General features: G+C 35.7%; 1 pseudogene across 1 annotated transcript; it reads left to right on the top strand.

The window, feature by feature from the left end:
• The first annotated feature begins 1,809 nt into the window (after positions 1-1,809).
• Positions 1,810-3,810, top strand: LOC112620693 (annotated as a pseudogene). Its single transcript, XR_003118571.1, has one exon. The product of XR_003118571.1 is annotated as a heat shock cognate 71 kDa protein pseudogene (transcript).
• The last annotated feature ends 20,965 nt before the right edge of the window (positions 3,811-24,775 follow it).

Raw genomic sequence — 24,775 nt, 5'->3', positions numbered from 1 at the left:
TTTATTTGATTGGGTCCCATGATGACTTGGATACACTCACAGAATCTGGCAAACGTTTCTTTTGAAATCTCATTCTTAGTCTCCTCTCTCCTGCAGTTATCTCATTTTGAATGGAAACATCTCTGCATCTTTAATAAAAGTGGTTACGTACAACACTCCTTAGCCCTAGGCACCTGGTAGCCCCCTGCAGCTCCTTTTTGTTGAGATTTCCCACCTATCTAGGTAGCCTTATTGGACAGGACAGGACATAACTGCTCCCCAGATTACTCCCTCCTACATGGCATGTATCTGAGTCATGAAGAAAACATATCTTTTGTTTCACCACTCTGGAGTATCAGGGCAGTCCAGGGTGTTAAGACTCTCTTGGCCCTGCCCTACTAGAAGTCCACAGACCAGAATGATCCCAAATGCAGATGGAGCTGCTGAAGCTCTAGAGAATCCCGCTGCCCTTTAACTGAAGGGAGGAGTATCACTCCCTTCTCCTTCCTGGGAGATAGGATGGAAATAACAGTGTTCCTTTCTGCAAAATAGCCTCCCACAATCATTCAGCTTTTCTGATTTTTTTAAATGTTAGTTGAAAAAGAAAGCAATGCTTAAGAGTCATGAGATAAGTTTGGATGTGTTTTTGCTGTTGTTGTTAACTATGCATGTTGATTTGTCTATTTTGGACTCTCATAAAGGATATTGGCACCTCAATTGAAACTCAGACCACGAGAGTTAAATTTAAGCATTCTATTACAGGTATTTGATAATTTTACCATTTGTCAAGATATCATAGCTAGCCATAGAAAACATGGAAAAAGCAGGGAGTAAACGTATCTGAAGCCTGTTTCATGCTAATGTGAAGGATAATATTAGATCTCAAACCTACATGTAAATATTAAAACAGGCACTATATAGGCCAGGCAAACAAATAACACTCTGGGTGTATTTAATAGGAAGAAATATAATACAGACAATTAGAAGCTTGCATGGTAGTTTGGAAGAGCGGGGGGATCCAAGTCCCAAGAAACACCTGGCATATTGTCTCAGCTGCTGGTAGAGCCAAAATGAACAATTTGCTCATCTGGAAGCATAGAGCAAAATCTCACATCTAATGTCTATAGATCTCCTAGTACTTGCCTACCTGGAGAATGCACTATAGAATAATGGCTTTCTTATTTTATTTTATTTTATTTTTTAATTTTTGAGATGGAGTCTTGCTCTGTCTCCCAGGCTGGAGTGCAAAGACATGATCTTGGCTCACTGCAACCTCTGCCTCCTGGGTTCAAGAGATTTTCCTGCCTCAACCTCCCAAGTAGGTGGGATTACAGGCACCCACCATCATGCCCAGCTAATTTTTGTATTTTCAGTAGAGACGAGGTTTCACCATGTTGACCAGGCTGGTCTCCAACTCCCAGTGTCCCCTGATCAACCCTCCTCGGCCTCCCAAAGTGTTAGGATTACAGGTGTAATTCTAACAGGTGAGTCATTGTACCAGCAGGAATGATGGCTCTCAACGCCTCTCATCAGCAAAGCCTAACTTACAGCACAACTAAAAGGGATTACCCTGTGTTCCCCAGGGAAGAGTGTAGGAGGGGGTGAAAATAGTGCTGAGTGAACAACAGACATTCCCACACAGAGATGAACATAACTTAAGTTGCTAAAACCTAGCAAAGATAAAGTGGAAAAAATTCTTAAGTTTGGCAGTAGGAGTGAAAAATTATAAATCATCTCAGCAACATGTGACCTCAAATAAACACATGAATTAACAAATACTCTGTAAAAATACTGCCATACTTTGATATGAAAGGACTCTAAACACTGATTGAATTCGCCTGCAGCTCTGGGGGCTTCTGTGGCTTTCTTCTTTATCGGAGCCAGGCCTACACACCAGCAACCATGTCCAAGGGACCTGCAGTTGGTATTGATCTTGGCACCACCTACTTTTGTATGGGTGTTTTCCAGCACAGAAAAGTAGAGATAATTGCCAATGATCAGGGAAACTGAACCACTCCAAGCTATGTTGCCTTTTCGGACACTGAACGGTTGATCAGTGATGCTGCAAGAATCAAGTTGCAATGAACCCCACCAACACAGCTTTTGATGCCAAACGTCTGATTGGATGCAGATTTGATGATGCTGTTGTCCAGTCTGATATGAAGCATTGGCCCTTCATGGTGGGGAATGATGCTGGCAGACCCAAGGTCCAAGTAGAATACAAGGGAGAGACCAAAGCTTCTATCCAGAGGAGGTATCCTCTGTGGTTCTGGCAAAAATGAAGGAAATTGCAGAAGCCTACCTTGGGAAGACTGTTACCAATGCTGTGGTCACAGTGCGAGCTTACTTTAATGAGTCTCAGCGTCAGACTACCAAACATGCTGTAACTATTGCTGGTCTCAATATACTTAGAATTATTAATGAGCCAACTGCTGCTGCTATTGTTTACAGGTTAAACAAAAAGGTTGGAGCAGAAAGAAACGTGCTGATCTTTGACCTGGTAGGTGGCACTTTCGAAGTGTCAGTCCTCACTATTGAGGATGGAATCTTTGAGATCAAGTCTACAACCAGAGACATCCACTTGGGTGGAGAAGATTTTAACAACCGAATGGTCAACCATTTTATTGCTGAGTTCAAGCGCAAGCATAAGAAGGACACTAGTGAGAGCAAGAGAGCTGTAAGACGCTTCCGTACTGCTTTTGAACGTGCTAAGCATACTCTCTTCCAGCACCCAGGCCAGTATTGAGATCGATTCTCTCTATGAAGGAATCAACTTCTATACCTCCATTACCCATGCCCAATTTGAAGAATTGAATGCTGACCTGTTCTACGGCACCCTGGACCCAGTAGAGAAAGGCCTTCGAGATGCCAAACTAGACAAGTCACAGATTCATGGTATTGTCCTGGTTGGTGGTTCTACTCTTATCCCCGAGATTCAGAAGCTTCTCCAAGACTTCTTCAGTGGAAAAGAACTGAATAAGAGCATCAACCCTGATGAAGCTGTTGCATCTGGTATAGCTGTCCAGGCAGCCATTGTGTCTGGAGACAAGTCTGAAAATGTTCAAGATTTGCTGCTCTTTGATGTCACTCCTCTTTCCCTTGGTATTGAAACTACTGGTGGTATCATGACCATCCTCATCAAGCGTAATACCACCATTCCTTCCAAGCAGACACAGACCTTCACTACCTATTCAGCCTGGTGTACTTATTCAGGTTTATGAAGGTGAGTGTGCCATGACCAAGGATAACAACTTGCTTGGCAAGTTTGAACTCACGGGCATACCTCCTGCACCCCGAGGTGTTCCTCAGATTGAAGTCATTTTTGACATTGATGCCAATGGTATCCTCAATGTCTCTGCTGTGGACAAGAATACAGGAAAAGAGAATAAGATTACTGTTACTAATGACAAGGGTTGTTTGAGCAAGGAAGACATTGAACGTATGTTCCAGGAAGCTGAGAAGTACAAAGCTGAAGATGAGAAGCAGAGGGACAAGGTGTCATCCAAGAATTCACTTGAGTCCTATGCATTCAACATGAAAGCAACTGTCGAAGATGAGAAACTTCAAGGTAAGATTAACGATGAGGACAAACAGAAGATTCTGGACAAGTGTAATGAAATTATCAACTGAGTAGATAAGAATCAGACTGCCGAGAAGGAAGCATCTGAACATCAGCAGAAAGAGCTGGAGAAAGTTTGTAACCCCATCATCACCAAGCTGTACCAGAGTGCAGGAGGCACGCCAGGAGGAATGCCTGGGGGATTCCCTGGTAGTGGAGCTCCTCCCTCTCTTGGTGCTTCCTCAGGGCCCACCATTGAAGAGGTTGATTAAGCCAACCCAAGTATAGATGTAGCATTGTTCCACAAATGTAAAACATTTGAAAGAGCTAAATTTGCAGCAAATTCTGTGGCAGTTTTAAAAAGTTAAGCTGCTATAGTAAGTCACTGGACATTCTCAATACTTGAATATGGAACATGCACAGGGGAAGGAAATAACATTGCACTTTATAAACACTGTATTGTAAGTGGAATTAAATAAAACTATTTAAAATTGGCATCAAAAAAAGAAAGAACATAGAATTGAGTTAGTTCTAAGAAAGTCCATGTATGTGTGGATACATAGATACAATTATCTAAAGGATAATTGCTGTGGATGTCACTCTAGATAATTGTAGTGGATGTCAATCTATCGTCTTCAAAAACATATGAATTGAACTAACCAATTATCCTAGTACTTTTCAATTTTCCAGTAAAAGTGACCTTCCTTTAGAGAAAGCACATAATCAGATTTATGTTTTATGTATCTGAGATATGATGAAGAGCAGTGCATTGTAACAGGCTTAAACTCTTCTTCTTTTAATCTTTTTTGTTGAAAATATTTAATTTGTTGTTACTTATTCTGCTCAATATGTTGACTTAAATCTTTTTCTTTGTTTTTATTTATTTATTTTATTATTATTATATTTTAAGTTCTAGGGTACATGTGCATAACGTGCAGGTTAGTTACATATGTATACTTGTGCCATGTTGGTGTGCTGCACCCATCAACTCATCAGCACCCATCAACTCGTCATTTACATCAGGTATAACTCCCAGTGCAATCCCTCCCCCCTCCCCCCTCCCCATAATAGGCCCCGGTGTGTGATGTTCCCCTTCCCGAGTCCAAGTGATCTCATTGTTCAGTTCTCACCTATGAGTGAGAACATGCGGTGTTTGGTTTTGTTTTTATACTTTAAGTTCTGGGATACATTGTCTCAGCCCAAAATCTCGGCAAAGTCTCAGGATACAAAATCTATGTGCAAAAATCACAAGTATTCAGGTGCACCAATAATAGACAAACAGATAGCAAAATCATGAGCAAACTCCCATTCATGATTGCTACAAAGAGAATAAAATACCTAGGAATACAACTTACAAGGGATGTGAAGGACCTCTTCAAGGAGATCTATAAACCACAGCTCAAAGAAATAAGAGAGTACACAAACAAAATGAAAAACATTCCATGCTCATGGATAGGAAGAGTCAATATCGTGAAAATGGCCATACTCCCCAAAGTAATTTACAGATTCAATGCAATTCCCATCAAGCTACTATTGACTTTCTTCACAGAATTAGAAAAAACTACTTTAACTTTCATATGGAAGCAAAAAAGAGTTCATATAGCCAAGACAATCCTAAGCAAAAAGAACAAAGCTAGAGGCATCACACTACCTAACTTCAAACTATATGACAAGGCTACAGTAAGCAAAACAGCATGGTACTGGTGCCAAAACAGAGATATAGACCAATGGAACAGAACAGAGACCTTAGAAATAACACCACACATCTACAACCATCTGATCTTTGGCAAACCTGATGAAAACAAGCAATGGGGAAAGGATTCCCTATTTAATAAGTGGTGTTGGGAAAACTGGCTAGCCATATGCTGAAAACTGAAACTGGACCCCTTTCTTACACCTTATACAAAAATTAACTCAAGATAGATTAAAGATTTAAACGTAAGACCTAAAATAGTAACAACCCTAGAAGAAAACCTAGGCAATACCATTCAGGATGTAGGTATGAGCAAAGACTTCATGACTAAAACACCAAAAGCAACTGCAACAGAAACCAAAATTGACAAATGGGACCTAATTAAACTAAAGAGCTTCTGCACGGCAAAATAAACTATCATCAGAGTGAACAGGCAACCTACAGAATGGGAGAAAATGTATGCAATCCACCTATCTGACAAAGGGCTAATATGCAGAATCTACAAGGAACTTAAATTTACATGGAAAAAAGCAAACAACCCCATCAAAAAGTGGGTGAAGGATATGAACAGACACTTTTCAAAAGAAGAAATTTATGGAGCCAACAAACAAATGGAAAAAGTTCATCATCACTGGTCATTAGAGAAATGCAAATCAAAACCAAAATGAGATACCATCTCACGTCCATTAGAATGGTGATCACTAAAAAGTCAGGAAACAGTATGTTATTGATGATTTTTGTGTCGATGTTCATCAGGGATATTGGTCTAAAATTCTCTTTGTTTGTTGTGTCTCTGCAAGGCTTTGGTATCAGGATGATGTTGACCTCATAAAATGAGTTAAGGAGGATTCCCTCTTTTTCTATTGATTGGAATAACTTCAGAAGGAATGGTACCAGCTCCTCCTTATACCTCTGGTAGAATTTGGCAGTGAATCCCTCTGGTACTGTACTTTTTTGGTTGGTAGGCTGTTAATTATTGCCTCAATTTCAGAGCCTGTTATTGGTCTATTCAGGGATTCAACTTCTTCCTGGTTTAGTCTTGGGAGAGTGTATGTGTCCAGGAATTTCTCCATTTTTTCTAGGTTTTCTAGTTTATTTGCATAGAGGTGTTTATAGTATTCTATAAAATACTGGCAAACCAAATCCAGCAGCACATCAAAAAGCTTATCCATCATGATCAAGTGGGCTTCATCCCTGGGAGGCAAGGCTGGTTCAATATACGCAAAATCAATAAACGTAATCCAGCATATAAACAGAACCAAAGACAAAAACCATATGATTATCTCAATAGATGCAGAAAAGGCCTTTGACAAAATTCAACAGTCCTTCATGTTAAAAACTCTCAATAAATTTGGTATTGATGGAACATATCTCAAAATAATAAGAGCTAATTATGACAAACCCACAGACAATATCATACTGAATGGACAAAAACTGGAAGCATTCCCCTTGAAAACTGACACAAGACAGATGCCCTCTCTCACCACTCCTATTCAACATAGTGTTGGAAGTTCTGGCCAGGGCAATCAGGCGAGATAAAGAAATAAAGGGTATTCAATTAGGAAAAGAGGAAGTCAAATTGCCCCTGTTTGCAGATGACATGATTGTATATTTAGAAAACCCCATCATCTCAGCCCAAAATCTCCTTAAGCTGATAAGCAACTTCAGCAAAGTCTCAGGACACAAAATCAATGTGCAAAATTCACTAGCATTCTTATACACCAATAACAGACAAACAGAGAGCCAAATCATGAGTGAACTCCCATTCACAATTTCTTCAAAGAGAATAAAATATCTAGGAATCCAACTTTCAAGGGACGTGAAGTACCTCTTCAAGGAGAACTACAAACCACTGCCCAATGAAATATAAGAGGACACAAACAAATGGAAGAACATTCCATGCTCATGGATAGGAAGAATCAATATCACGAAAATGGCCATACTGCCCAATGTAATTTATAGATTCAATGCCATCCCCATTAAGCTACCAATGACTTTCTTCACAGAATTGGAAAAAACTACTTTAAAATTAATATGGAACCAAAAAAGAGCCCACATTGCCAAGACAGTCCTAAGCCAAAAGAACAAAACAGGAGGCATCACACTACCTGACTTCAAACTATACTACAAGGCTACAGTAACCAAAACAGCATGGTACTGGTACCAAAACAGAGATACAGACCAATGGAACAGAACAGAGCCCTCAGAAATAATACCACACATCTATAGCCATCTGATCTTTGACAAACCTGACAACAAGAAATGGGGAAAGGATTCCCCATTTAATAAATGGTGCTGGGAAAACTGGCTAGCCATAAGTAGAAAGCTGAAACTGGATCCCTTCCTTACACCTTATACAAAAATTAATTCAAGATGGATTAGAGACTTAAATGTTAGACCTAAAACCATTAAAACCCTAGAAGAAAACCTAGGCAATGCCATTCAGGACATAGGCATGGGCAAGGATGTAAGGTCTAAAACACCAAAAGCAATGGCAACAAAAGCCAACATTGACAAATGGGATCTAATTAAACTAAAGAGCTTCTGCACAGCAAAAGAAACTACCATCCGAGTGAACAGGCAACCTACAGAATGGGAGAAAATTTTTGAAATCTACTCATCTGACAAAGGGCTAATATCCAGAACCTTAAAAGAACTCAAACAAATTTACCAGAAAAAAACAACCCCATCAAAAAGTGGGCAAAGGATATGAAGAGACATTTCTCAAAAGAAGACATTTTTGCAGCCAACAGACACATGGAAAAATGCTCCTCATCACTTGCCATCAGAGAAATGCAAATCAAAACCACAATGAGATACTATCTCACACTAGTTAGAATGGCGATCATTAAAAAGTCAGGAAACAATAGGTGCTGGAGAGGATGTGGAGAAATAGAAACAGTTTTAGACTGTTGGTGGGAACATAAACTAGTTCAACCATTGTGGAAGACAGTGTGGCGATTCCTCAAGGACCTAGAACTAGAAATGCCATTTGACCCAACCATCCCATTACTGGGTATATACCCAAAGGATTATAAATCATGCTGCTATAAAGACACATGCACATGTATATTTATTGTGGCACTATTCACAATAGCAAAGACTTGGAACCAACCCAAATGTCCATGAATGACAGACTGGATTAAGAAAAAGTGGCACATATACACCATGGAATACTACGCAGCCATAAAAAAGGATGAGTTTGTGTCTTTTGTAGGGACATGGATGCAGCTGGAAACCATCATTCTCAGCAAACTATCGCAAGAACAGAAAACCAAACACCGCATGTTCTCACTCATAGGTGGGAATTGAACAATGAGATCACTTGGACACAGGAAGGGGAACATCACACACTGGGGCCTGTCGTGGGGTGGGATGCGGGGGGGAAGGATAGCATTAAGAGATATACCTAATGTAAATGACGAGTTAATGGGTGCAGCATACCAACATGGCACATGTATACATATGTTGTCCACATTGTCCACATGTACCCTAGAACTTAAAGTATGATAAAAAATTAAAAAATAAAACAAAGTCAGGAAACAAAAGATGCTGGAGAGGATGTGGAGAAATAGGAATGCTTTTATATTGTTGGTGGGAGTGTAAATTAGTTTAACCATTGTGGAGGATAGTGTGGCAATTCCTCAAAGATCTAGAACTAGAATTACCGACCCAGCAATCCCATTACTGGGTATATACCCAAAGGATTATAAATCATTCATTTAATTTTTTTTATACTCACCAAACACTTCAGCAAAGATCTCAAGCAAGTAAAAAAATATTTTAACAAAACATGGCATAAAAACTTGCTCCCGATAGCAGTGCTTGTATGTTAGTTGCCTGTCTACTAACTGGCAACCTATAGCAGATATTCTTTAAAGCATACCAAAGTAATACAATGGCAGAGACATCTAACAATTTAACATAGTGCACACTTCATTAACTTTATCAAGGAGCCACTGACATACATCACAGTACATTTCGGAGTGTTTACTTTACACACAAACACACATAAAAGAAAAAAAATGACAAATGGCATTTAAGAAATGAGATATTCTGATTTTTAAAAGCTATTGCCCTGCAGGAGAATCGCTTGAACCCAGGAGGTGAAGGTTACAGTGAACTGAGATCACGCCATTGCACTCCGGCCCGGGTGACAACAGTGAAACTCCATATCACTAATAACAACAATAATAAATAAAAGCAATTGCCCTGAAAGCAAAATATTTTGTATTCTATTGTATTGTTCACAATATTAAACCCAGAAACTTGAATTTGGCAAGTGTAAAGCCAAGTGTAACGTATTATTTATTGCTCTCTTCAGACTGATGTAGGGACTTAGATTTCACCTAAAATGCTAATAGTGCTGTTTCTTCAAACAATGTAAAATGGGCTTCCAAGTAAAAAAATGTGTTTCTCTTGGGTGACTGCTATCCTTTTAAAAAAAATAAACAGGGAATATATCTGCAATTGAAAAAAAAAATTGATTCTGACAGATTTTAAGCATTTTTTGCCAAGAGCTATATTTTGTATCAATGTGTATGTAGAATAACATTATGAGAGTTAAAAAAAAAAACCTATTATTTCAAGTTATGCTTTTTAACTGATGGCAATTTCAAAGTATAGTAAATAACAAAAAAAAAACTTTCTAAGCACTGTATGTCCTTTTGTTTTATTCTCTCATTTTGCTAGTTTCTTCTGTTTGTTATTAGTTTCCATAATTCACTTCTAGCAGGTCCTTTCGTTCCTCCCATTCTTTGCAAAAGTGGTGGGATTTATCTCTGGTTATCGTATTAGGCAGGTTTCTCCAGAGGAACAGAAACATTTGGTTGTATGTATATACTACTCCACTTACTATGAAGTCATGTCCTGACAAATTCATCATGAATTGATAATATCATGTCAAAAATACATTTAAAACACCTAACTTATGGGACATCATAGCTTAGCCTAGCCTATCTAAACATGTTCAGAACACTTAGCCAACAGTTAGGCAATATCATGTAACACAAAGCATATTTTATAAAACAGTGCTGAATATCTCATGTAATTTATTGAAAACTGTACTAAAAGTGGAAAACAAGATGATTGTATGGTATTTTAGTCCATTCTCACACTGCTATAAAGAGCTACCTGAGACTGGGTAATTTATGAAGAAAAGAGGTTTAATTGATTCACAGTTCTCAGGCTGTACAGGAGGCATGGTTAAGAGGCTTCAGGAAACTTACAATCATGGCGGAAGGTGGAGGAGAAGAAAGCAGGTCTTACCATGGCAGAGCAGGAGAGAAAGAGAGCGAAGAGGGAGGTGCTACACACACTTTGAAAAAATAGATCTCATGGGAACTCACTCATTATCCTAAAAACAGCAAGGGAGAAATCCGCCCCCATGATCCAGTCCCCTCCCACCAGGCCCCTCCTCCAACACTGAAGACCATAATTCAACATGAGATTTGGGTGGGGACATAGAGCCAAACTGTATCATATGGGTACTCCCAGCATGATTTCTACTGAAAGTATATTGCTTTTGCATCATTAGAGAGTTGAAAAATCATTAAATCAAATTGTCCATAAGTCCATGTTTTTTGTATGTATGTATGTACATATTTGTTTATTATAAGGAATTAGCTCACCTGATTATGGAGGCTGAGAAGTTCAAACTCAGAAGAGCTGAGGATATAGCTGTCCTTGGTCTGAAGGTCTGAGAACCAGTAGAGCCAATGATGTAGTTCCAATCTGAGTCTGAGTGTGAAAGCAGGAGAAGACTAATATCCCAGATCAAAGACAGCCAGATGGACAGAAATAATTTTTTATTATTCAGTCTTTGTTGTACTCAGGCCTTCAGTGGATTGTAAGAGGCCCACCTGCATTGGGGAAGGGAATGTGCCTAACTATCTGCTGATTCAAATGTTAATCTCATCCGGAAACAGCCTCACAGAAACATCCAGATGTTTAACCAAATATCTCAGCAGCCTACAACCCAATTAAGTTGACACACAAAACTAAGTATCACAGTTACCCATATAAAAATACTTGCATTTGTCTGAAAGAACATTGAATATTAAAATTAAAGTTGTTGGGGGAGCCTGTTAGCCTGACAGTTGACTAAGTGGTGTTTGTGAAGTCAAGCACCTTGTTGTCCCTGTAGTGGATAAATTGAGAACCAGCATCATTTATCATGAGATGAAGTATGATGTTGCCACCTTTTGTACAATTTAACTCTGCAGTTGTAATATAATTCCAAAAGTTACATTCCCTGTGTTCTCCTCACATCTGGGAGATGAGGAATAAAAGCATTAAACGTAAGTATAAGGCTTCTACTTATACTTTAAGTACAATAAAAGCCTTAAGTATAAGACTTTTATTTGAAGGAACTGTCTGAAGCATACATAGAATCCATAATAATTATTAGTACTTACAGACACATTGTTCAGTAAATATTTAGTGAGTGCCTATTATGTTCCAACCACAATTCTCGGATCTAGACATAGGGTAGCCCAGAGTAGAAAATGGCTTTGAGGAGACTGGAGTCTTGCCACACATTTTCTGTAATGAAATATGTTTAATTGAAGTGAAAAATAGCACAACCATCATCATATTCTGATGAGTTGACAGCTGTACATAAGGCACCAAGGTCAAATAATATTTGAGCAGCACTATTTTTTACAATGTCAGGTTTTAAAATAATCCTAATTCAAACAGTCTTCACTTCTATATCAGGGGAAAGGCAGTAAATCACATGTCCCCTTAAGTCCTTTGAACTAGATCACTATACTTTTGTCCACCACTTACAGGTTACTTAATTCTAAAGACCAAGGGCCTTTTCTGTCACCAATACATCACACAAACCTGGTGTTGGGAGTTCAGTATCCATCATCTCTCCATCTTGTGACTCAAACCTAGTTAACAATACATGAGAAAGTTTGGCCCTGCGCTAAAGCAACACTTCCTGACAGGGGTATAAATAAATTCTGGGGTTGGGAAGCTTTGTCAGCTTCTACACACACAACTTGTGTTGCAGTGGGGACTAGGAGAGCCTTGTCAGCAATTTGTCTGACCTGATCTATTCAGATATGACTATACTTCCTCAGCTTATCTGTGAGATGGGAAAAATCCTACCAGGTAAGGTTATATTTACAACCAAAAATTAAATCACCAGCTATTGCATAGAATCTGGAAATGGAGAAATAGCATCTGTGGAATAGTGGTGTTAGTATGAAATGCAGATGGGACAGTGAAGGCTGCAGGTGATGAGGTACTCTAGTTACATTGAAGAAGTGACAGCAGGACTCTTGCAGTTGTCAGGACTAAAAATAACCCCCACTCCAGAATATTTAAGCAGCACAGAGAAGCTTCAAAACCAGCTCCTTCATTTCATAGGAAGAGTTCCAACTAGCATAAACATCTGCCGAAAGTGATTTTTAGGTTATTTATGCCAGTGATTGAAATGAAAAAAGAATTGACTGTAACTCTGTCTACAAACATTAAGGGGTAATGCATGGACAATTGCTTAGCTTATGTAATTTATATTCCCAGTTACAGATAAAATGTTGCTCCTGGTTTTCGTTTTATGGTTCACACATACACATACAGGTACATATATACACTTACATTCATATGTGTCAATTCAAATATTTAAAATATAATGTGACTTGCACCAGTATCCCAGAATGTCAACCACTTGATTGATTTATAATCTAGTTAATTCTACATGAACAATAATAGTTGAATTTCAGAGATGATGGCATTGTTTTCATAGCAGATGACATTTTTGTTTTATTAAGCGCCACAGTTCAGACTGCTGTGAGTCGGAACAATGTGTCTGCAGTTACAAATCAACAGTTATTTCAGATTATTTTCAAATGTATTTCAGGACTCCTCTCTGGTTTCTTGATGTTTATGGGGTTTTGTTTTGTTTTGTTTTGTTCTGTTGCATATTGTTTTTCTGGCCAGCTTATCTAATTTCACGAAGACTTCTGTATATTTACGTTGTATTGACATACAGCTGAGCAATGACAAAAAGAGGTAAAAATATTTTAAATATCCACCAAAGCGTGTTTTTACATATTGACAAAAATAGGGACTGGAGAAATAACGGCATGCAGATCAATTTGTGGCTTAGATATCTGAAATGTTTATTTTTACTGTTAAGCAGCCCAAGAATAGGAGAGCTGTTTCAGCATCTTTGTTCAATAAAAGGGATCGTGATCCAAATCAAACACTGTCTCATATTTTCAACAAAGCTACTTGACTTTTACCATGGAAGCATTAAGTCTCATTTATTTGTAATGTCTATTGGTGATCATTGTTTGGTTATGACATACATATGAACTCACATATAGCTGAGGGTCAAAATACGAGACTGTATTTTTGAAAGGAGCAGAGGCCTCAACTGTATTGTTCACACTTATTTTACGGACTGATGTATCAACCAGGGAATGACTCTCAGGCACAGTTACTTTCTCAGTGCTTCTCAGATGCTTCTTAGAGTCAAGGTTGAAACCAATGGACTACAGTAATGCTTCCAAATTTTTAATATTCATGCAAACCAGCTGAGTATCTTGGTAAAATGCAGATTCTGATTTAGTAGTATTGGTTGGTTCATGAGAGTAGGAATTTCTACAAAGTTCGTTGGTGATGCCAAAATCACTGTTCCATACACTGCATGTTGTATAGTGGGGATCAACAACTATGGCAGCAATAATTGAAAGCTCAGCAAAATGCCACACTTTAAACCACAGCTATATTGTCCAATATTCTTTTGAACAATGCAATACAGAAATCTCAATATTTCCAATTGCAAATAGATGTATATTATAGTTGTTTGCATTTTCCAATGGAGATTTATGATGCATTGACAAATTGGCCTTTAACTGGTTATACTACCTATACTCATTTTCCCAAGATCTAATTGTTAATAAATATGCATTATGAGTAACAGTTACATGAAAACCTATAAGTGTTTACATATATTATAAAGCCCATTACACTAAATATGCTATAAGGTAAAAATATAACAAAAATTAATTGGCGTATTATAATAAGAGCAGACTTTGGGGTACTTGTTCGGGAGTATACTCCCTGAACAATTATTACATAAAATTATTACGTAAAACATTTAAAAAATTATTGCTAATCAAGATGTTGTATATTACTTCTCTTTGTATTTTCCGATATATACAACTGCTATATATTTCTAAGAGAATTCTGAAGCATCTTAATCATTTTATGAATGAAGAAACCATTAGGCATCACATCAAATCTAGAATTTTCCCTCGCATTGATAGCTTTACAGTCACAATCTTCCAAATCCACCAAGGGTTTGCTTTGATTTCATATTGTGGGAACATCTATTTGGTGCAATACAGGAAATAACAAATGTGGTAGTTTGCTCTCATCCATTTCTTAAAATATTTTTTACTCCATATTATGTTTTCCTAGGAGCAAGGCCAAAGTTCTCATTTGTTGCATTTTGGCAATGTGCATTTGGCAAGTTCATTTTATTGCTTGGTTCTGACAAGATGTGTTCAGAAATGTGGTGAAGTTTCATGCTATTTGTGCAGAATTCCTTCTTTGTTAGTGGTGTGTGCAAAGCCATCTGTTCTCTTTAGAGCAGCAGTGATGACTTGTGTAGGACAGTAAGCACTTGTCAGCGCCTGGAAGACGGTCCTCTGCATAAATCATTATCCTGTCTTTATGTCTCACAAGCAGTGAACCCTTTTTAGGCTGCATTTCTGGCTGAGGTTGGCATACACTGGGGGAAGAGTATCAGAGTCAAGGAGAGTTGCTTATTAAATTACTCATCTCACTTTTACAGAACAGCTGCTAAACCAAACTGGCTAAAATATCTTCGTTATCCACAGCATATGTTTGAATACAGATGCTCACTCTTAGCAATTCAAAGAGCTGAGGCCGTGGAGGTTGATAAATGTTCAGCTTTCAGATACGAAGCAGAGGTTAAACGGATATGTCAAGATGCTTAGCTTGCCCTGCTCTGCTTTTAGCTGAAGAATAAATGGTGGCTAACTTACGGCTAGGCTACCATCTAACCCTAGCATATGAAAAACATAGCGAAAGTATTCATCTATTGCTTTTAATAATGTATTGGCCACATTTTATTGTATTAGTTTTTTAAATGACAAAATCCCCTTAAAATACTATTCAAATCAGGACAAATCATAGAGTGATATATTTATTCATACGGTAAGATGTGCAAGTACATAAATCCCTAATATAATTTCTTGTGAGGCTTACCATATTGGAGGCAGACAGTTCAGTACAAAGGACTACTTATTAAAGGCTAATGCATTAAATTATATAACTGTCACAAGATATGGCAATTTGCCTTCTAGAACTTGAAATCAGACCACTAGCAAATTCTCATGGGTCACCGAATATCCATCAAATTACAGCAACTTTTAGTCATGCTTTATCTTGATAGTGTTTATATCGGTGACCTAGAGATGAAAGGTTTTATAACTCATTACAAATCCCCAATCAATCAAGTGATTCTGATTTGAGGAAGAAGCTTTATTTTCTTTTTTTATTTTCAGTCAATTCCTAAGTTAATTCCTGAGTTGATTTTAGCTGCAAAATGAAGGATAAAGAAAACCTAGTTTTCACTTTGAACTGTTTTTTTTTCTACGTAAAGAATTGGCTCAGTTAAAAATTATCATTATTCTTAGCAAATTAAGAAAACATTGAAAATTATGCTGGTATAGGCTGTTTGAGTTAAAATTCTTTCTCCTGATAGGTCTTTATTAAATGCATTCGATGGAAGGTCCTTATTTTTAATACTTACGGTTGCATAAGTATTCAAATCTATAGCAATTCACTAGGGCATATATAAACCCATGCAGTATTTAATATATTCTTCGATTAGCTAGATACTTAATCATTCTTATCCATATTTACTGCTCAATCCACAATATCACTGCTAATTTAAACAAAACCCTGCATCTGATTTCTTTTACACAGTCAGATTCAGTTCATTCTCAATTCTTAGTATTAAGATAAAGGGGAATAAAGTAAAGCTCAGGGAAAGTTAAAAATAATCAAAGACTACATTATTCTTCAAAGGAATTCTTAAGCCATTCTTTCAAATATTGTGAGAAATTCTTTTGTGAAGACTGAATGTATCATATGTGCAAGTTACTGATATTACAGAATATGTGGGAATGTGACCTAATACTAGCAAGAAAGATCAACGTAGAAAATTAGAGTGACAAGGGTCCATTCTTCTGTTAAAATATTGCAAACTGGATCACTTTCAAGAAATTGCAATATGAAACAAATTGTGCCAAAGTAGGCATAAGATGTGAAGAGGCATAAAGTTTTATAGAATTTTTAAAAAATAATAATCTGTGTAATTTGGAAAATGTCACTTAAAAACATGAGGCACAGAAAAGATTCTTTTACTTTTTTTATATTTTTAGGCCTGTTGAAAGAATTCCAGATATTTGCAAAGAAAGCACTTTTGATTTAAAAAATATGTACAAATGGGAAGAATTGTACCTATTCTATACCTACCTTCATTTTAAGTGTTATATAGACATATTCTCAATGATTACATGATGGAGTTGGCTACTCATTGCTTCTACTATTCTTTTCTAGACTAGAAAAGTACCCTCATTGGCTATATTGGCTATTGGCAATGTTCGTTTAGCCTGCTCTGTGAATCACTTTTGTTCTAACTCTTCTCTTAATTCCTGAAGGCTGTCTACAATCTGTCTTCTGATGACTGAAATTTTGTGTTTTATACAGTTATTTATTTTCCCTTATATTACACTTACCTATTATTTTACAATATTTTTGAAAGAATGCAAATACAAAATTATGTTTTCTCATATTCTCCACAATACATCGTTTTTTATAATTAAAAATATTAAATTTATGAACTAGATACACTATGTTTTCATGACAATTATTATATGATTGCAAAAATAACCTTTCTAAAATTTACTATATAATATTCTGTTTTACAGATACACGGTAAGTTCAGGTATCACTTCTCCGTTGTTAGAGGGTTGTTTTTTACTTTTCTAGTTTTGCATTTTTATAATAGTAGAATTATGAATGAACATCTAAGAGACTAAATCTTCATCTGCCTTTGCAAACATTATTTAGGGTTTCTTTTAAATTAGTGTATTATTTTTCCACTTCATTGAATCTGTCATTTCAAGGCTTATCAATTTAATTTAGCCTAATTCAATGTCATTTTTGAAATCCCATCTTCACTGACCTCTCTGAAGAATTGATTCCACTCAGTGAATTGGCCTTCTTGAGTCTCTCAACTCTTTCACTTTCGGTGATTAATATTTGATCTAGGCATGCGTACTTCATTTAAGCAGATGCACAGGTAACAACTTCCTTTCATCTCAAACTCTAGGGTTACTCTCTATGTTAAATGAAAACAAACACTATGATTCTTAGTATAATAAAATATTGCCTCAAATTTTTGTCATTGTGGAGCTTCATCTTTCCTAATAATTCACCTCCTGGTCTCTAAATACTAGCATCTACTATATTTTGTTTAGTCTTATGAATACATTCATGATTATCCTGACACACTTTCTTTTTTCTTTATCTTCTTTGTCTTTCCTGATTAGTTTATTTTCCACTTTTTTGGGATTATTTGATAGGCGAATCTTATAGACAGAAATGTGCATAAGTCATAAACATACAGCTCGAGGAATGTGATGGCAGGTATTTTTTTTCCTCATTTCTAATTTCCAAAGAATACATGCAATTTTTAAAAATTATGTATTGTTTTTCTTTAATTATATGTGTGTGCATACGTGCATGTGTGTTTTTTAACAACTTAAGAGAGTTTCCTTCTATCCCAGTTTGCTAAGAGTTTATATCATAAATACATGTTGGATTTCATCTTTAATATTTCTGTATCTATTTATATAAAATTATATCTTTTTTCGCTATTTTGTTAATAAAGGGGGGTTGATTTTCAAATAGTAAGACATTTTTATAACTGAAATAAGCCCCAGTTGATCTTCATATTATCCTGTTTGAGTATAGATGCAGGGAATTTTTTATTACAGTTTAATAGTATCAAACCACAAAATTACAACAAATTTAATTTTCAGTTGTGATTGGCTTTTATTTCTGATTCTGGAATGGAGTAATACCTCAATCTATAAAATAGAAAAAATATTCCAGTGGGCTGGGCAGAGGAGGCTGGATTTATAGATAGAAGAGCACTACAGAAAGCAGAAACAGGAAGCAATTAATTAGATTGGTCCTTTCAAAGTTATTTTCCTTCTAGGGTTAAAACAGAGGAGAATTCCTTATTATGGTGACTCCGACTGACTAGAATCTCCTATTTTTTTTTGCGATTTCAAAGTTCCATTTAATTACATAGCACTTAGCACAACTGACTCCATTCTGGTTTGGTGTGGTCAGCTGGGCATAGTGCAGGAGGCGAGTCCAAACGATGGCCTCTGATAAACCTTAACAATGACATATCTTTTTCTGCTTTGTAACTTAAATCTCTCTGTGTCCTTCACTTTGATGTGCAGCTCTTGTAAACAGTCTATGGTTGTGTTTATTTTTAATCAAGGCTGACCATCTTTGATCTTTATTCTTGGTATTTAGTTCATATTTAGATGATTAATTAATGATATATTTTGCATTCATGACTTCCTTTCTAATTTTTTTATTTTACTTATCCCTTTTTATTTCTCTCACCATTTATTATTTTGCACTAATAAAAAATTCTATTTTTTTATCTTTACAAACTAGTTATAGAAGTATTTAAAATTTTAAGAGTTAAACTAGAGGTTATATCCTGCATCTTTGCTTTATTATTACTTTTTCAAAATAATATTATTCTGAAATTTAACCAATCATTTGTTGATTCTCAGTTGTTTGCTGTTAATACAATTTTATTTCCAGAATATTTTCCACTTCACAATTGCTTTAAGATTTAATTATCAAGATTCAAAATTAGTAATCACCAGAGACCAGAAATCAAACTTCCTTCTGAGCCTTCCTTCAGATATTTGGAATAAAAATAATTGTTTTACTAGAAAATGATCTTCAGACTAAAAGCAGGGAAAGAAGGGCTAGGAGTGACAAAGACCAAGGCCATAAAAAGGTATTTGTTGTGAAATTCAGACATAGCTAGTTCCAACTAGCTTCTAGAAGTTTAAAAAAAGTCATCTAAGCAAAGAAAACCCAGAGAAAGGAATCAGAAATATTTTTAAATTTTTAACTTAATTGCTCCTATTCTTGATACATTCTGAGCTTCCCACAACAGGAATGTTCTTTCCTTATTTAGGTTATCCTTTTCAACACCCTGCATGCACTAAATACTGCTTCTTCAATAATGTCTTTGCCATTTCTACTTACTACACCAGTGATATTTTCAAAATAATCATTTTTCTATTTTCCTAAAAATAATTCATGTACATGCAGTATCTACTTTAATTGAATTTTGTAAATTTCTAATTGTACACATCTTATCAATCAACAATATAATGTACTGTGTCAAAATTACTAATCATCCTGAATTTATCTAGAATGGAAATTCCAAAATTTTCCAACCCAGAATAGTGGCAAAGGGGACATTCTCCCTAATAGTTGTGGTGGTGGTCGTGGTGGTAGACGCTTGTTTTCTAAAATTTAATATTGAATAACCGGCCCCTTATAGTTTTAGTTTTACATTTTTGCATTTAATAAATTGTAAAAGGTTTCCTTTAAAATAAAAATGTGGTTGTAAACCAAGAACTACTTACCAATAATTTTAGGATCTCACAATATCCACCATACTAAGATTTCAAGCTGAGTTTTCAGCAAATTAGGGTAAAAATGATTCAAAATTCTAAATGCTATCTCAGATTAAAACTTGAATACAACTGAATTTCTGTGTCAGGTACTAATTTCATCTCTGAATTCCTGTCCCTGACTGTGCCAATTGTCTCTTTGGTACTTCTTATACATCTATAGAAAAATTGCCTAATACATTCAGATAACACAAAATTCCTGTAATTTTTAAAAATAAAATTGTGTACACTTTGCATCTTTTGTAAGTTGAGGTTAAAGTATGATAATATCTGTAATAGGCATATGAAAGCAAGTGAATTAAAGCATTTATTTCTTTCCAATTACAGATGTAAAGTGGCTTCCCATGGAAAAGTAATAAACAATATGATACAGCAAAAAAATTGAAAGTTGTACTGATAGTGAAAGAATTAAATTTGCTTTTACAGGACATTTATTGTACATTTCACTAAAGATATTAAACCAAACACATTAAATTAGAAAAGACCACAAGGACTTTAAAGAGGATGCAAACTTTAGCAAAATATTTGAATGTAAAGCCTGTTTCTTTCAACATTAATAATGTATCATGTTTCAAAAAATGTATTTAGTTTTGCTCTGCAAGTATTGGCCCAAGTTTTTCATAACTTATCTAAGCTATAAGTATGAATTATTTGTCAAAATGGGAATTAAAATTCATAGCATTCCACTGACACAACCAAATACTATATTTGAATCCATAGTATACCACCAAAATGGCCAATATTACATTTTATGAGACTGATAACTTACATTTTTTTTTAAAACAACTGTAAAAATAACTATTATTTTAAAGGGGGTATTTTTACTAGAATATTATTACATATCCTGGTGAAGATCTCCCCAACTTTTTTCATTATTTCCTGCTACAACGTTCTTCCCCATGTGCGTAATATAAAGAATAGCAGGTTAATGCTAACAGATGTCATCAAAAAACAAGAAAAAGAAAAATTTCTGCCTTAATGCTTTAGGGAAAACTATAAAGATAGCATTTGATTGTTATTCTCATGATAAAGACATTAGGACAGGCTACGTATTAGCAAGAGAAATTATTTCCATCACATAAATCTGTGACATAAACACTATTTATAGGGTGTAGGAAATTCTGCATATGTTTAATTACTTTTATCCTGAGGCCTCGATTCACCAATTGTCTTAATTTTCAGCCTAGACAAATTATGCTTGTTTGTTCTCAATTTCATTCAATTTTGGGCAGGATGTTTTGATCCTCTCCAGAAAAATTAAAATTTGAAAAATAACACTTGTCTTTCTTTAACAGTACAATTTCAATTCCTTCCATTTCAATGAATCTCGGATTGGAGCCTCAGGGTGGAATTTGCCTACAATTCTGGATGTTTTTCTCATAATACGGGATTTTTTTTTTTATCGTTTTGGAAAAACGATACAGGTGTGGTGGCTCACACCTGTAATCTCAGCACTTTGGGAGGCCAAGGTGGGTGGATCACCCGAGGTCAGGAGTTTGAGACCTGCCTCGCCAACGTGGTGAAATCACGTCTCTAGTAAAAATACAAAACTTAGCCGGGCATGGTGGTGGGTGCCTGTAATCCCAGCTACTGGGGAGGCTGAGGCAGGAGAATCGCTTGAACTTGGGAGGCAGAGGTTGCAGTGAGCCAAGATCATGCCATTCCACTCCAGCCCGGGTGACAAGAGCAAAACTCAGTATCAAATATATACATATGATTACCTTACTTTTACAAACAATAAAAAGTGTAAGTTTGCATCTTTGGCACAAGAGGTCGCGCTGTACTTAAGCCTTGAGAGACATCTGAATGTATTACAAGGAACCTGTGCTTTATTATAAATGAAGAGGTAGTTTGTTATCCTGTAAGTTTACAGATGTTTATAGATATGTAAAGTTTCCTTTATGTTTGAAAATTCAAAGTTGTCCAAGGAAACATATGAGTTTTCTGTCTTCCTTTATTCTTATAAAACAGGGACAAGAATAAAAATATAGTATAAGGATATTGAATTTACTATTTTAAAAGACTTTTAAGAGTTCATAATGGTAGCATTTGCCTAATCACCATGGCCTTGTTTTGTTGGCTTGTTTGTTTTGCAAGTGAATAATCAAGTAAAGATGGTTATTGGTCTGCTCATTGTGTAATATATTTTGTAATTCAGGACTTTTAAAAATATTTACTGAGAACTAGAATTTGTGTATGCATGAACTGAAAACCACAAATTAAGCTGCTGCTTTTATTGTGATGTGACATAGAAATTCAGAGTATAATATGGGGACTGGGGCTTCATTTCTCCAATCTAGAGTTATCACCTATGTCTCTTCTTAGATAAGCTATTTCATATAGAAATCACTTTAACAGAAGTATCTCCCTGATGTCACTCCTGGAGAGACTCACCAACATATGTGGGGTTCCTTCTTCAGTCAGTAACCCTGACCTTATTTTCCTGAGTATTAAAGTTCATTACAATTCCAATCTCTCTCTCTCTCTGTCTTTCTCTGTGTGTGTGTGTGTGTGTGTGTATGTGTGTATGTGTGCCTCTCTCCCTCTAGTTTATCTCTTCTTGTTCTTATTTTCCAGTGAAGTATAATATAAAATTATCCATTTAAAGTTTATAGGCTCTAGGAAGACCTTCTTTGAATCCTCATTCTACAAATTATCAGATAAGTGTTCTAGAGAAAGATCTGACTTTTGTTTTCTCATCCATGAAACCAAAATACAAACCATGACATACGAGTTTGTTGTGAGGGAGGAGACGTTCAATGCATTGTCCCTAGCATGATACCCAAAAACAAGAACTGGTTAATGAATAATAGATTCATCCTTAACCTCCTTGTCTTATATTTTAATCACAGAAAATTTGTTATACCTATGTTATATGGTGCCAAAATTGTAATGAAGTGGTATAAAATATGGTAAGAGAGGATATCTAAATTTTTAGATGAATGTTTTGCAGTAAAGTTTTCATATTCAAAGACATAGAATATATATTTGTTCTGTAATGAATGACAAATTTTCCAATTAATTTGAGAAGATATCAATTTAAGCCTCTAAGTAGTAAGACATCCTTTAACTCTTTACAACAGCATTTTGAAACTAAAGATCAGTTTGTTGCTAGAATATGTTTTGCCAGTTTTTAAAAAGATTAGAATAGTGATAAAAAGAAGAATGAAAAGGATTTAGTTACCTTTATTCTATACTGAAGAAGGTGAGCAAGGAACTAAAATCATAAGGAAGAACAAAGAGGAGTTAATAAAAATAGTTTTCAAAGTCATATTAGGGGTTACTCTCAGTCAAAGAAAAATTTTAAAAATGAGTATACAAGTGTCTGATACTAACCCCTGGAGAAAATACATTTACTATCAGCAAATTCTACCTCTATTTTATGGATGATCAAACTTATGTTTAGAGTTTAAGTTGTTTGCACAAAGTAATAATAGTAGGTAACAGCAGAGCTAGATCTATAACTCAGATCTCTTAATATGTTGTCTTTTTTTTTCCTGCTCCATCATGACACTAATAGCAAAAGTCACTAAAGCAGCCTCTCACTGCCCTCGGAGCTAAAACAGCAATCCAAGTTCAAGAAACATAGGTTGAAATAATACAATATCAGTCATTTCTCAACCTATGTTCCAAATAACAGCACGTCCTATGAGAGGCTTAATGGAAAGCAACGACAGTGGCTTTGAATTCTAAAATATTTAGAAAATACAATTATTCTTCTCCACTGTGCGCATTTAGTGTGTTAAGGGAGAAGAGACATCCTGAAGCAAATAAAACCATTCAAATTGTTATAACTCCTTGTTATTACAATTAACACACTTTTGTTTATGTTCATGCAAATATTGAATGAACAACCTAGACACTATTCTATTAAAGAATATGCCTTGAGTAATGGAGCTCTTTGTCAATTCCCCATGATTTGTGAGAACCAAACAGGAGCTCAGATTCAGACACAATTATCATTTCTCTGACTTCCAGTCCTAATAATGATTTTCTTTCACATTTGGAGTTTTCCTTGAACCCATAAACTAGAATATTAGGGCCCTAGACTTTAATTTAATTTACTGAAATAATTTTATTGCAAATATTCACGTGATTTATTATGAATAAGATGCACCATCTTGAAATCATTTAACAAGTCAGGCTTAAAGCACATGTGTCATGATTTGTGTATTATATTTAGAAGCAACATTTTAAAGCAAGTCTGTGGGGACTTATAAATGTGAGAACCTCCTGGCCGAGCCATAAAACTAATCCTCACTGATTTTTAAAATGTATTTTCTATTTGAACCATTAGTATATAGAGTTTATCTTCACATGGTACAGTTTATCTGAGTATTTTCGGGTGTCTCTCAAATCACAGTGTAATAATTTAACATCACTTAAATACAGCCCCTCTAGTGTACTGAAGGTGATGTTCCTTTTGGCTTAAGGGGATTTTTGGTGCACCTGAATAAATCTTAAATTTAAAATCAGGACTCTGTGGTTCAAGTCCTTGCTAAGTCAAGCATTAATTAATGACTTAGTGTCTCAGTTTATCATTGATTAACGCTTTACAAACTCACTAAGTAATGAGTATCAAACAGATTTGATATGTAAAAGTTCTAATTCTCCAACAAACATAAATTGGCATTTTCATTATAATTTTATGTAGACATGACCCTTCCATGTTCTGTGAATACCCTGAGAGAAACTCTAACTTTTTTGAGCAATCTAATCCCATATTTATTGCCAGAATATGAAGGCATG

The sequence above is a fragment of the Theropithecus gelada genome, chromosome 3 (genome assembly GCF_003255815.1).
Source record: "Theropithecus gelada isolate Dixy chromosome 3, Tgel_1.0, whole genome shotgun sequence".
Taxonomy (NCBI): domain Eukaryota; kingdom Metazoa; phylum Chordata; class Mammalia; order Primates; family Cercopithecidae; genus Theropithecus; species Theropithecus gelada.
This window is presented reverse-complemented; position numbering and strand designations above follow the sequence as displayed.